General features: G+C 46.8%; 1 protein-coding gene across 1 annotated transcript in view; it reads right to left on the bottom strand.

Moving 5' to 3' along the window:
• Positions 1-16,436, bottom strand: part of PWP2 (PWP2 small subunit processome component) — a 215,214-nt gene that overhangs the window by 172,305 nt on the left and 26,473 nt on the right. The gene's annotated exons all lie outside the window — the stretch shown is intronic.

Genomic DNA, 16,436 nt, shown 5'->3' with positions numbered 1-16,436 from the left:
GTCAAATGGATTATTATGCAAAACAAAGTGTATATCAGTCCTCGATCAGCTTAAAGGGACAGAGATTGTAATATAAAATGAAGAATCGTATATAAATAAAAAGTATGCAATATACTTTCATTATTTATTTTGTCCCCTTTTCCTGTAATTCCATTCTGTTAGAAATGGAAGTGCAGATCACGTTTATATACCACACAGCCATTGGCTGCACACTCTAGTGACCTATCTGTCCCTAATTGGCCACAGCAGAGAAGGTAACCTAAGTTACAACATGGCAGCTCCTATTAGACACTAAATCTTTACACTTATTTTGTCTGAGACTTGTGCAGGTTATTCTCAGACTAATCTAATCTTTTCATGCATCATTAACGTCCCTTTAAAAGGAATAGTCCTTTCATGATTCAGATAGAGCAGCAATTTTAAGCAACTTTCTAATTTACTCATATTGTCATTTTTCTTCATTCTCTTGGTATCTTTATTTGTACGTAAACTTAGGAGCCAGCTCATTTTTGGTTCAGCACCTGAGTAGCGCTTGCTGATTGGTGGCTACATTTAGAGACAAATCAGAAAGTGCTACCCAGGTGCTGAAACAAAAATTGTCAGGCTCCTATGTTTACATTCCTGCCTTTACAAATAAAGATAGCAAGAGAACAAAGAAACATCTATAATAAGAGTAAATTAGAAAGTTGCTGCTCTATCTGAATCATGAAAGTTTTATTTTGACTAAAATGTCCCTTTAAGGTGGAACAGGAAGGACAAAGAGACACCAACAAGTGACCATCAGCAGGAGAGAAGAGCGCTACCTTGCACTAGCTAAAGATGTAGCGCGGAGAACACACAGACCATACGCCCCAGTACATCCATATATGGGCAGTGGTGACAAGAGCTAGTGACAATGTGACACAGACATCCCCAGTACATGAGCAGTGGTGACAAGAGCTAGTGACAATGTGACACAGACATCCCCAGTACATGAGCAGTGGTGACAAGAGCTAGTGACAATGTGGCACAGACATCCCCAGTACATGAGCAGTGGTGACAAGAGCTAGTGACAATGTGACACAGACATCCCCAGTACATCCATATATGAGCAGTGGTGACAAGCGCTACAGTGACAATGTGACACAGACATCCCCAGTACATCCATATATGAGCAGTGGTGACAAGAGCTACAGTGACAATGTGACACAGACATCCCCAGTACATCCATATATGAGCAGAGGTGACAAGAGCTAGTGACAATGTGACACAGACATCCCCAGTACATCCATATATGAGCAGTGGTGACAAGAGCTAGTGACAATGTGACACAGACATCCCCAGTACATCCATATATGAGCACTGGTGACAAGAGCTAGTGACAATGTGACACAGACATCCCCAGTACATCCATATATGAGCAGTGGTGACAAGAACTACAGTGACAATGTGGCACAGAAATCCCCAGTACATACATATATGAGCAGTGGTGACAGGAGCTACAGTGACAATGTGACACAGACATCCCCAGTACATGAGCAGTGGTGACAAGAGCTACAGTGACAATGTGACACAGACATCCCCAGTACATCCATATATGAGCAGTGGTGACAAGAGCTAGTGACAATGTGACACAGACATCCCCAGTACATCCATATATGAGCAGTGGTGACAAGAGCTACAGTGACAATGTGACACAGACATCCCCAGTACAGCCATATATGAGCAGTGGTGACAAGAGCTACAGTGACAATGTGGCACAGACATCCCCAGTACATCCATATATGAGCAGTGGTGACAAGCGCTACAGTGACAATGTGACACAGACATCCCCAGTACATCCATATATGAGCAGTGGTGACAAGAGCTACAGTGACAATGTGACACAGACATCCCCAGTACATCCATATATGAGCAGTGGTGACAAGCGCTACAGTGACAATGTGACACAGACATACCCAGTACATCCATATATGAGCAGTGGTGACAAGAGCTACAGTGACAATGTGACACAGACATCCCCAGTACATCCATATATGAGCAGTGGTGACAAGAGCTACAGTGACAATGTGACACAGACATCCCCAGTACATCCATATATGAGCAGTGGTGACAAGGGCTAGTGACAATGTGACACAGACATCCCCAGTACATACATATATGAGCAGTGGTGACAAGAGCTACAGTGACAATGTGACACAGACATCCCCAGTACATCCATATATGAGCAGTGGTGACAAGAGCTACAGTGACAATGTGACACAGACATCCCCAGTACATCCATATATGAGCAGTGGTGACAAGCGCTACAGTGACAATGTGACACAGACATCCCCAGTACATCCATATATGAGCAGTGGTGACAAGAGCTAGTGACAATGTGACACAGACATCCCCAGTACATCCATATATGGGCAGTGGTGACAAGAGCTAGTGACAATGTGACACAGACATCCCCAGTACATCCATATATGGGCAGTGGTGACAAGAGCTAGTGACAATGTGACACAGACATCCCCAGTACATCCATATATGAGCAGTGGTGACAAGAGCTAGTGACAATGTGACACAGACATCCCCAGTACATCCATATATGGGCAGTGGTGACAAGAGCTAGTGACAATGTGACACAGACATCCCCAGTACATGAACAGTGGTGACAAGAGCTACAGTGACAATGTGACACAGACATCCCCAGTACATGAACAGAGGTGACAAGAGCTACAGTAACAATGTGGCACAGACATCTCCAGTACATGAGCAGTGGTGACAATAGCTACAGTGACAATGTGACACAGACATCCCCAGTACATGAACAGAGGTGACAAGAGCTACAGTAACAATGTGGCACAGACATCCCCAGTACATGAGCAGTGGTGACAAGAGCTACAGTGACAATGTGACACAGACATCCCCAGTACATGAGCAGTAGTGACAAGAGCTACAGTGACAATGTGACACAGACATCCCCAGTACATGAGCAGTGGTGACAAGAGCTACAGTGACAATGTGACACAGACATCCCCAGTACATGAGCAGTGGTGACAAGAGCTACAGTGACAATGTGACACAGACATCCCCAGTACATGAGCAGTGGTGACAAGAGCTACAGTGACAATGTGGCACAGACATCCCCAGTACATCCATATATGAGCAGTGGTGACAGGAGCTACAGTGACAATGTGACACAGACATCCCCAGTACATGAGCAGTGGTGACAAGGGCTACAGTGACAATGTGACACAGACATCCCCAGTACATCCATATATGAGCAGTGGTGACAAGAGCTACAGTGACAATGTGACACAGACATCCCCAGTACATCCATATATGAGCACTGGTGACAAGGGCTACAGTGACAATGTGACACAGACATCCCCAGTACATCCATATATGAGCAGTGGTGACAGGAGCTACAGTGACAATGTGACACAGACATCCCCAGTACATCCATATATGAGCAGTGGTGACAAGAGCTACAGTGACAATGTGACACAGACATCCCCAGTACATCCATATATGAGCAGTGGTGACAAGAGCTACAGTGACAATGTGGCACAGACATCCCCAGTACATCCATATATGAGCAGTGGTGACAAGAGCTACAGTGACAATGTGACACAGACATCCCCAGTACATGAGCAGTGGTGACAAGAGCTACAGTGACAATGTGGCACAGACATCCCCAGTACATCCATATATGAGCAGTGGTGACAAGAGCTACAGTGACAATGTGACACAGACATCCCCAGTACATGAGCAGTGGTGACAAGAGCTACAGTGACAATGTGGCACAGACATCCCCAGTACATACATATATGAGCAGTGGTGACAGGAGCTACAGTGACAATGTGACACAGACATCCCCAGTACATCCATATATGAGCAGTGGTGACAAGAGCTACAGTGACAATGTGACACAGACATCCCCAGTACATCCATATATGAGCAGTGGTGACAAGAGCTACAGTGACAATGTGACACAGACATCCCCAGTACATCCATATATGAGCAGTGGTGACAGGAGCTACAGTGACAATGTGACACAGACATCCCCAGTACATGAGCAGTGGTGACAAGAGCTACAGTGACAATGTGGCACAGACATCCCCAGTACATCCATATATGAGCAGTGGTGACAAGAGCTACAGTGACAATGTGGCACAGACATCCCCAGTACATCCATATATGGGCAGTGGTGACAAGAGCTACAGTGACATTGTGACACAGACATCCCCAGTACATCCATATATGAGCAGTGGTGACAGGAGCTACAGTGACAATGTGACACAGACATCCCCAGTACATCCATATATGAGCAGTGGTGACAGGAGCTACAGTGACAATGTGACACAGACATCCCCAGTACATGAGCAGTGGTGACAAGTGCTACAGTGACAATGTGGCACAGACATCCCCAGTACATCCATATATGAGCAGTGGTGACAAGAGCTACAGTGACAATGTGACACAGACATCCCCAGTACATCCATATATGAGCAGTGGTGACAGGAGCTACAGTGACAATGTGACACAGACATCCCCAGTACATCCATATATGAGCAGTGGTGACAAGAGCTAGTGACAATGTGACACAGACATCCCCAGTACATGAGCAGTGGTGACAAGAGCTACAGTGACAATGTGACACAGACATCCCCAGTACATGAGCAGTGGTGACAAGAGCTACAGTGACAATGTGACACAGACATCCCCAGTACATCCATATATGAGCAGTGGTGACAAGAGCTACAGTGACAATGTGACACAGACATCCCCAGTACATGAGCAGTGGTGACAAGAGCTACAGTGACAAAGTGACACAGACATCCCCAGTACATGAGCAGTGGTGACAGGAGCTACAGTGACAATATGACACAGACATCCCCAGTACATCCATATATGGGCAGTGGTGACAAGTGCTACAGTGACAATGTGACACAGACATCCCCAGTACATGAGCAGTGGTGACAAGAGCTACAGTGACAATGTGGCACAGACATCCCCAGTACATGAGCAGTGGTGACAAGAGCTACAGTGACAATGTGGCACAGACATCCCCAGTACATCCATATATGAGCAGTGGTGACAAGAGCTAGTGACAATGTGACACAGACATCCCCAGTACATACATATATGAGCAGTGGTGACAAGCGCTACAGTGACAATGTGACACAGACATCCCCAGTACATCCATATATGAGCAGTGGTGACAAGAGCTACAGTGACAATGTGACACAGACATCCCCAGTACATCCATATATGAGCAGTGGTGACAAGAGCTACAGTGACAATGTGACATAGACATCCCCAGTACATGAACAGAGGTGACAAGAGCTACAGTGACAATGTGACACAGACATCCCCAGTACATGAGCAGTGGTGACAAGAGCTACAGTGACAATGTGGCACAGACATCCCCAGTACATCCATATATGAGCAGTGGTGACAAGAGCTAGTGACAATGTGACACAGACATCCCCAGTACATCCATATATGAGCAGTGGTGACAGGAGCTACAGTGACAATGTGACACAGACATCCCCAGTACATCCATATATGAGCAGTGGTGACAAGAGCTAGTGACAATGTGGCACAGACATCCCCAGTATATGAGCAGTGGTGACAAGAGCTACAGTGACAATGTGACACAGACATCCCCAGTACATGAGCAGTGGTGACAAGGGCTACAGTGACAATGTGACACAGACATCCCCAGTACATCCATATATGAGCAGTGGTGACAGGAGCTACAGTGACAATGTGACACAGACATCCCCAGTACATGAGCAGTGGTGACAAGGGCTACAGTGACAATGTGACACAGACATCCCCAGTACATGAGCAGTGGTGACAAGAGCTACAGTGACAATGTGGCACAGACATCCCCAGTACGTCCATATATGAGCAGTGGTGACAAGAGCTACAGTGACAATGTGACACAGACATCCCCAGTACATCCATATATGAGCACTGGTGACAAGGGCTACAGTGACAATGTGACACAGACATCCCCAGTACATCCATATATGAGCAGTGGTGACAGGAGCTACAGTGACAATGTGGCACAGACATCCCCAGTACATCCATATATGAGCAGTGGTGACAAGAGCTACAGTGACAATGTGACACAGACATCCCCAGTACATGAGCAGTGGTGACAAGAGCTACAGTGACAATGTGGCACAGACATCCCCAGTACATCCATATATGAGCAGTGGTGACAAGAGCTACAGTGACAATGTGACACAGACATCCCCAGTACATACATATATGGGCAGTGGTGACAAGAGCTACAGTGACTATGTGGCACAGACATCCCCAGTACATCCATATATGAGCAGTGGTGACAGGAGCTACAGTGACATTGTGACACAGACATCCCCAGTACATCCATATATGAGCAGTGGTGACAGGAGCTACAGTGACAATGTGACACAGACATCCCCAGTACATCCATATATGAGCAGTGGTGACAGGAGCTACAGTGACAATGTGACACAGACATCCCCAGTACATCCATATATGAGCAGTGGTGACAGGAGCTACAGTGACAATGTGACACAGACATCCCCAGTACATGAGCAGTGGTGACAAGTGCTACAGTGACAATGTGAAACAGACATCCCCAGTACATCCATATATGAGCAGTGGTGACAAGAGCTACAGTGACAATGTGACATAGACATCCCCAGTACATCCATATATGAGCAGTGGTGACAGGAGCTACAGTGACAATGTGACACAGACATCCACAGTACATCCATATATGAGCAGTGGTGACAAGAGCTAGTGACAATGTGACACAGACATCCCCAGTACATGAGCAGTGGTGACAGGAGCTACAGTGACAATGTGGCACAGACATCCCCAGTACATACATATATGGGCAGTGGTGACAAGTGCTACAGTGACAATGTGACACAGACATCCCCAGTACATGAGCAGTGGTGACAAGTGCTACAGTGACAATGTGGCACAGACATCCCCAGTACATCCATATATGAGCAGTGGTGACAAGAGCTACAGTGACAATGTGGCACAGACATCCCCAGTACATGAGCAGTGGTGACAAGAGCTACAGTGACAATGTGGCACAGACATCCCCAGTACATCCATATATGAGCAGTGGTGACAAGAGCTACAGTGACAATGTGACACAGACATCCCCAGTACATCCATATATGAGCAGTGGTGACAAGAGCTACAGTGACAATGTGACACAGACATCCCCAGTACATGAGCAGTGGTGACAAGAGCTACAGTGACAATGTGGCACAGACATCCCCAGTACATCCATATATGAGCAGTGGTGACAAGAGCTAGTGACAATGTGACACAGACATCCCCAGTACATCCATATATGAGCAGTGGTGACAGGAGCTACAGTGACAATGTGACACAGACATCCCCGGTACATCCATATATGAGCAGTGGTGACAAGAGCTAGTGACAATGTGGCACAGACATCCCCAGTATATGAGCAGTGGTGACAAGAGCTACAGTGACAATGTGACACAGACATCCCCAGTACATCCATATATGAGCAGTGGTGACAAGAGCTACAGTGACAATGTGACACAGACATCCCCAGTACATCCATATATGAGCAGTGGTGACAAGAGCTACAGTGACAATGTGACACAGACATCCCCAGTACATCCATATATGAGCAGTGGTGACAGGAGCTACAGTGACAATGTGACACAGACATCCCCAGTACATCCATATATGAGCAGTGGTGACAGGAGCTACAGTGACAATGTGACACAGACATCCCCAGTACGTCCATATATGAGCAGTGGTGACAAGAGCTACAGTGACAATGTGACACAGACATCCCCAGTACATCCATATATGAGCAGTGGTGACAGGAGCTACAGTGACAATGTGACACAGACATCCCCAGTACATCCATATATGAGCAGTGGTGACAAGAGCTACAGTGACAATGTGACACAGACATCCCCAGTACATCCATATATGGGCAGTGGTGACAAGAGCTAGTGACAATGTGACACAGACATCCCCAGTACATCCATATATGAGTAGTGGTGACAAGCGCTACAGTGACAATGTGACACAGACATCCCCAGTACATACATATATGAGCAGTGGTGACAGGAGCTACAGTGACAATGTGACACAGACATCCCCAGTACATCCATATATGAGCAGAGGTGACAAGTGCTACAGTGACAATGTGACACAGACATCCCCAGTACATGAGCAGTGGTGACAATAGCTACAGTGACAATGTGACACAGACATCCCCAGTACATCCATATATGAGCAGTGGTGACAAGAGCTACAGTGACAATGTGACACAGACATCCTCAGTACATCCATATATGGGCAGTGGTGACAAGAGCTACAGTGACAATGTGACACAGACATCCTCAGTACATCCATATATGAGCAGTGGTGACAAGTGCTACAGTGACAATGTGACACAGACATCCCCAGTACATCCATATATGAGCAGTGGTGACAAGAGCTACAGTGACAATGTGACACAGACATCCCCAGTACATGAGCAGTGGTGACAAGCGCTACAGTGACAATGTGACACAGACATCCCCAGTACATCCATATATGAGCAGTGGTGACAGGAGCTACAGTGACAATGTGACACAGACATCCCCAGTACATCCATATATGAGCAGTGGTGACAAGCGCTACAGTGACAATGTGACACAGACATCCCCAGTACATCCATATATGAGCAGTGGTGACAAGGGCTACAGTGACAATGTGACACAGACATCCCCAGTACATCCATATATGAGCAGTGGTGACAAGAGCTACAGTGACAATGTGACACAGACATCCCCAGTACATCCATATATGAGCAGTGGTGACAAGAGCTACAGTGACAATGTGACACAGACATCCCCAGTACATCCATATATGAGCAGTGGTGACAAGAGCTAGTGACAATGTGACACAGACATCCCCAGTACATCCATATATGAGCAGTGGTGACAAGAACTACAGTGACAATGTGGCACAGACATCCCCAGTACATCCATATATGAGCAGTGGTGACAGGAGCTACAGTGACAATGTGACACAGACATCCCCAGTACATCCATATATGAGCAGTGGTGACAAGAGCTACAGTGACAATGTGACACAGACATCCCCAGTACATCATTATATGAGCAGTGGTGACAAGAGCTACAGTGACAATGTGACACAGACATCCCCAGTACATCCATATATGAGCACTGGTGACAAGAGCTACAGTGACAATGTGACACAGACATCCCCAGTACATCATTATATGAGCAGTGGTGACAAGAGCTACAGTGACAATGTGACACAGACATCCCCAGTACATCCATATATGAGCACTGGTGACAAGAGCTACAGTGACAATGTGACACAGACATCCCCAGTACATCCATATATGGGCAGTGGTGACAAGAGCTACAGTGACAATGTGACACAGACATCCCCAGTACGTCCATATATGAGCAGTGGTGACAAGGGCTACAGTGACAATGTGACACAGACATCCCCAGTACATCCATACATGAGCAGTGGTGACAAGAGCTACAGTGACAATGTGACACAGACATCCCCAGTATATGAGCAGTGGTGACAAGAGCTAGTGACAATGTGGCACAGACATCCCCAGTACATGAGCAGTGGTGACAAGAGCTAGTGACAATGTGGCACAGACATCCCCAGTACATCCATATATGAGCAGTGGTGACAAGAGCTAGTGACAATGTGACACAGACATCCCCAGTACATCCATATATGAGCAGTGGTGACAAGAGCTACAGTGACAATGTGACACAGACATCCCCAGTACATCCATATATGAGCAGTGGTGACAAGAGCTAGTGACAATGTGACACAGACATCCCCAGTACATCCATATATGAGCAGTGGTGACAAGAGCTAGTGACAATGTGACACAGACATCCCCAGTACATCCATATATGAGCAGTGGTGACAAGAGCTAGTGACAATGTGACACAGACATCCCCAGTACATCATTATATGAGCAGAGGTGACAAGAGCTACAGTGACAATGTGACACAGACATCCCCAGTACATCCATATATGAGCAGTGGTGAAAAGGGCTACAGTGACAATGTGACACAGACATCCTCAGTACATCATTATATGAGCAGAGGTGACAAGAGCTACAGTGACAATGTGACACAGACATCCCCAGTACATCCATATATGAGCAGTGGTGACAAGAGCTAGTGACAATGTGGCACATACATCCCCAGTACATGAGCAGTGGTGACAAGAGCTACAGTGACAATGTGGCACAGACATCCCCAGTACATCCATATATGAGCAGTGGTGACAAGAGCTAGTGACAATGTGACACAGACATCCCCAGTACATCCATATATGAGCAGTGGTGACAAGAACTACAGTGACAATGTGGCACAGACATCCCCAGTACATCCATATATGAGCACTGGTGACAGGAGCTACAGTGACAATGTGACACAGACATCCCCAGTACATCCATATATGAGCAGTGGTGACAAGAACTACAGTGACAATGTGGCACAGACATCCCCAGTACATCCATATATGAACAGTGGTGACAAGAGCTACAGTGACAATGTGACACAGACATCCCCAGTACGTCCATATATGAGCAGTGGTGACAGGAGCTACAGTGACAATGTGACACAGACATCCCCAGTACATCCATATATGAGCAGTGGTGACAAGAGCTACAGTGACAATGTGGCACAGACATCCCCAGTACATCCATATATGAGCAGTGGTGACAAGAGCTACAGTGACAATGTGACACAGACATCCCCAGTACATCCATATATGAGCAGTGGTGACAAGAGCTACAGTGACAATGTGACACAGACATCCCCAGTACATCCATATATGAGCAGTGGTGACAGGAGCTACAGTGACAATGTGACACAGACATCCCCAGTACATGAGCAGTGGTGACAAGTGCTACAGTGACAATGTGGCACAGACATCCCCAGTACATCCATATATGAGCAGTGGTGACAAGAGCTACAGTGACAATGTGACACAGACATCCCCAGTACATCCATATATGAGCAGTGGTGACAGGAGCTACAGTGACAATGTGACACAGACATCCCCAGTACATCCATATATGAGCAGTGGTGACAAGAGCTAGTGACAATGTGACACAGACATCCCCAGTACATGAGCAGTGGTGACAAGAGCTACAGTGACAATGTGACACAGACATCCCCAGTTACATGAGCAGTGGTGACAAGAGCTACAGTGACAATGTGACACAGACATCCCCCAGTAACATCCATATATGAGCAGTGGTGACAAGAGCTACAGTGACAATGTGACACAGACATCCCCAGTACATGAGCAGTGGTGACAAGAGCTACAGTGACAAAGTGACACAGACATCCCCAGTACATGAGCAGTGGTGACAGGAGCTACAGTGACAATGTGACACAGACATCCCCAGTACATCCATATATGGGCAGTGGTGACAAGTGCTACAGTGACAATGTGACACAGACATCCCCAGTACATGAGCAGTGGTGACAGAGCTACAGTGACAATGTGGCACAGACATCCCCAGTACATGAGCAGTGGTGACAAGAGCTACAGTGACAATGTGGCACAGACATCCCCAGTACATCCATATATGAGCAGTGGTGACAAGAGCTAGTGACAATGTGACACAGACATCCCCAGTACATACATATATGAGCAGTGGTGACAAGCGCTACAGTGACAATGTGACACAGACATCCCCAGTACATACATATATGAGCAGTGGTGACAAGAGCTACAGTGACAATGTGACACAGACATCCCCAGTACATCCATATATGAGCAGTGGTGACAAGAGCTACAGTGACAATGTGACATAGACATCCCCAGTACATGAACAGAGGTGACAAGAGCTACAGTGACAATGTGACACAGACATCCCCAGTACATGAGCAGTGGTGACAAGAGCTACAGTGACAATGTGGCACAGACATCCCCCAGTACATCCATATATGAGCAGTGGTGACAAGAGCTAGTGACAATGTGACACAGACATCCCCAGTACATCCATATATGAGCAGTGGTGACAGGAGCTACAGTGACAATGTGACACAGACATCCCCAGTACATCCATATATGAGCAGTGGTGACAAGAGCTAGTGACAATGTGGCACAGACATCCCCAGTATATGAGCAGTGGTGACAAGAGCTACAGTGACAATGTGACACAGACATCCCCAGTACATCCATATATGAGCAGTGGTGACAGGAGCTACAGTGACAATGTGACACAGACATCCCCAGTACATGAGCAGTGGTGACAACGGGCTACAGTGACAATGTGACACAGACATCCCCAGTACATGAGCAGTGGTGACAAGAGCTACAGTGGACAATGTGCACAGACATCCCCAGTACCGTCCATATATGAGCAGTGGTGACAAGAGCTAGTGACAATGTGACACAGACATCCCCAGTACATCCATATATGAGCAGTGGTGACAGGAGCTACGTGACAATGTGACACAGACATCCCCAGTACATGAGGCAGTGGTGACAAGGGCTACAGTGACAATGTGACACAGACATCCCCAGTACATCCATATATGAGCAGTGGTGACAAGAGCTACAGTGACAATGTGACACAGACATCCCCAGAACATCCATATATGAGCACTGGTGACAAGGGCTACAGTGACAATGTGACACAGACATCCCCAGTACATCCATATATGAGCAGTGGTGACAAGTGCTACAGTGACAATGTGGCACAGACATCCCCAGTACATCCATATATGAGCAGTGGTGACAAGAGCTACAGTGACAATGTGACACAGACATCCCCAGTACATGAGCAGTGGTGACAAGAGCTACAGGTGACAATGTGGCACAGACATCCCAGTACATCCATATATGAGCAGTGGTGACAAGAGCTACCAGTGACAATGTGACACAGACATCCCCAGTACATACATATATGGGCAGTGGTGACAAGAGCTACAGTGACAATGTGGCACAGACATCCCAGTACACTCCATATATGAGCAGTGGTGACAGGAGCTACAGTGACATTGTGACACAGACATCCCCCAGTACAATCCATATATGAGCCAGTGGTGACAGGAGCTACAGTGACAATGTGACACAGACATCCCCAGTACATCCATATATGAGCAGTGGTGACAGGAGCTACAGTGACAATGTGACACAGAATACCCAGTACATGAGCAGTGGTGACAGTGCTACAGTGACAATGTGCAACAGACATTCCCCAGTACCATCCATATATGAGCAGTGGTGACCAAGAGCTACAGTGACACATGTGACATAGACATCCACAGTACATCCATATATGAGCAGTGGTGACAGGAGCTACAGTGACAATGTGACACAGACATCCACAGTACATCCATATATGAGCAGTGGTGACAAGAGCTTAGTGACAATGTGACACAGACATCCCCAGTACATGAGCAGTGGTGACAGGAGCTACAGTGACAATGTGGCACAGACATCCCCAGTACATACATATATGGGCAGTGGTGACAAGTGCTACAGTGACAATGTGACACAGACATCCCCCAGTACATGAGCAGTGGTGACAAGTGCTACAGTGACAATGTGGCACAGACTCATCCCCAGTAACTCCATATATGAGCAGTGGTGACAAGAGCTACAGTGACAATGTGGCACAGACATGACCCAGTACATGAGCAGTGGTGACAAGAGCTACAGTGACAATGTGGCACAGACATCCCCAGTACATCCATATATGAGCAGTGGTGACAAGAGCTACAGTGACAATGTGACACAGACATCCCCAGTACATCCATATATGAGCAGTGGTGACAAGAGCTACAGTGACAATGTGACACAGACATCCCCAGTACATGAGCAGTGGTGACAAGAGCTACAGTGACAATGTGGCACAGACATCCCCAGTACATCCATATATGAGCAGTGGTGACAAGAGCTAGTGACAATGTGACACAGACATCCCCAGTACATCCATATATGAGCAGTGGTGACAGGAGCTACAGTGACAATGTGACACAGACATCCCCGGTACATCCATATATGAGCAGTGGTGACAAGAGCTAGTGACAATGTGGCACAGACATCCCCAGTATATGAGCAGTGGTGACAAGAGCTACAGTGACAATGTGACACAGACATCCCCAGTACATCCATATATGAGCAGTGGTGACAGAGCGTACAGTGACAATGTGACACAGACATCCCCAGTACATCCATATATGAGCAGTGGTGACAAGAGCTACAGTGACAATGTGACACAGACATCCCCAGTACATCCATATATGAGCAGGTGGTGACAAGGGCTACAGTGACAATGTGACACAGACATCCCCAGTACATCCATATATGAGCAGTGGTGACAGGAGCTACAGTGACAATGTGACACAGACATCCCCAGTACATCCATATATGAGCAGTGGTGACAGGAGCTACAGTGACAATGTGACACAGACATCCCCAGTACGTCCATATATGAGCAGTGGGTGACAAGAGCTACAGTGACAATGTGACACAGACATCCCCAGTACATCCATATAAGAGCAGTGGTGACAGGAGCTACAGTGACAATGTGACACAGACATCCCCAGTAATCCATATATGAGCAGTGGTGACAAGAGCTACAGTGACAATGTGACACAGACATCCCCAGTACATCCATATATGGGCAGTGGTGACAAGAGCTAGTGACAATGTGACACAGACATCCCCAGTACATCCATATATGAGTAGTGGTGACAAGCGCTACAGTGACAATGTGACACAGACATCCCCAGTACATACATATAAGAGCAGTGGGTGACAGGAGCTACAGTGACAATGTGACACAGACATCCCCAGTACATCCATATATGAGCAGAGGTGACAAGTGCTACAGTGACAATGTGACACAGACATCCCCAGTACATGAGCAGTGGTGACAATAGCTACAGTGACAATGTGACACAGACATCCCCAGTACAATCCATATATGAGCAGTGGTGACAAGAGCTACAGTGACAATGTGACACAGACATCCCTCAGTACATCCATATATGGGCAGTGGTGACAAGAGCTACAGTGACAATGTGACACAGACATCCCTCAGTACATCCATATATGAGCAGTGGTGACAAGTGCTACAGTGACAATGTGACACAGACATCCCCAGTACATCCATATATGAGCAGTGGTGACAAGAGCTACAGTGACAATGTGACACAGACATCCCCAGTACTATGAGCAGTGGTGACAAGCGCATACAGAGACAATGTGACACAGACACATCCCCAGTACATCCATATATGAGCAGTGGTGACAGGAGCTACAGTGACAATGTGACACAGACATCCCAAGTACATCCATATATGAGCAGTGGTGACAAGCGCTACAGTGACACAATGTGACACAGACATTCCCCAGTACGTCCATATATGAGCAGTGGTGACAAGGGCTACAGTGACAATGTGACACAGACATCCCCAGTACATCCATATATGAGCAGTGGTGACAAGAGCTACAGTGACAATGTGACACAGACATCCCCAGTACATCCATATATGAGCAGTGGTGACAAGAGCTACAGTGACAATGTGACACAGACATCCCCAGTACATCCATATATGAGCAGTGGTGACAAGAGCTAGTGACAATGTGACACAGACCATCCCCAGTACATCCATATATGAGCAGTGGTGACAAGAACTACAGTGACAATGAGGCACAGACATCCCCAGTACATCCATATATGAGCAGTGGTGACAGGAGACTACAGTGGACAATGTGACACAGACATCCCCAGTACATCCATATATGAGCAGTGGTGACAAGAGCTACAGTGACAATGTGACACAGACATCCCCAGTACATCATTATATGAGCAGTGGTGACAAGAGCTACAGTGACAATGTGACACAGACATCCCCAGTACATCCATATATGAGCAGTGGTGACAAGAGCTACAGTGACAATGTGACACAGACATCCCCAGTACATCATTATATGAGCAGTGGTGACAAGAGCTACAGTGACAATGTGACACAGACATCCCCAGTAATCCATTATGAGCAGTGGTGACAAGAGCTACAGTGACAATGTGACACAGACATCCCCAGTAATCCATATATGGCAGTGGTGACAAGAGCTACAGTGACAATGTGACACAGACATCCCCCAGTACATCCCATATATGAGGCAGTGGTGACATAGATGCTACAGTGACAATGTGACACGACATTCCCCCAGTATCGATCCATATATGAGTGGCAGTGGTGACAAGAGGCTACAGTGACAATGTGACACAGACATCCCCCAGTAAATACCATATATGAGCTGTGGTGACAGAGCTACAGTGGACAATTTGCACAGACATCCCAGTACATCCATATGATGCAGTGGTGTCAAGAGCTACAGTGACAAATGTAGGCACAGACATCCCCAGTACACCA

The sequence above is a fragment of the Bombina bombina genome, chromosome 3 (assembly GCF_027579735.1).
Source record: "Bombina bombina isolate aBomBom1 chromosome 3, aBomBom1.pri, whole genome shotgun sequence".
Taxonomy (NCBI): domain Eukaryota; kingdom Metazoa; phylum Chordata; class Amphibia; order Anura; family Bombinatoridae; genus Bombina; species Bombina bombina.
This window is presented reverse-complemented; position numbering and strand designations above follow the sequence as displayed.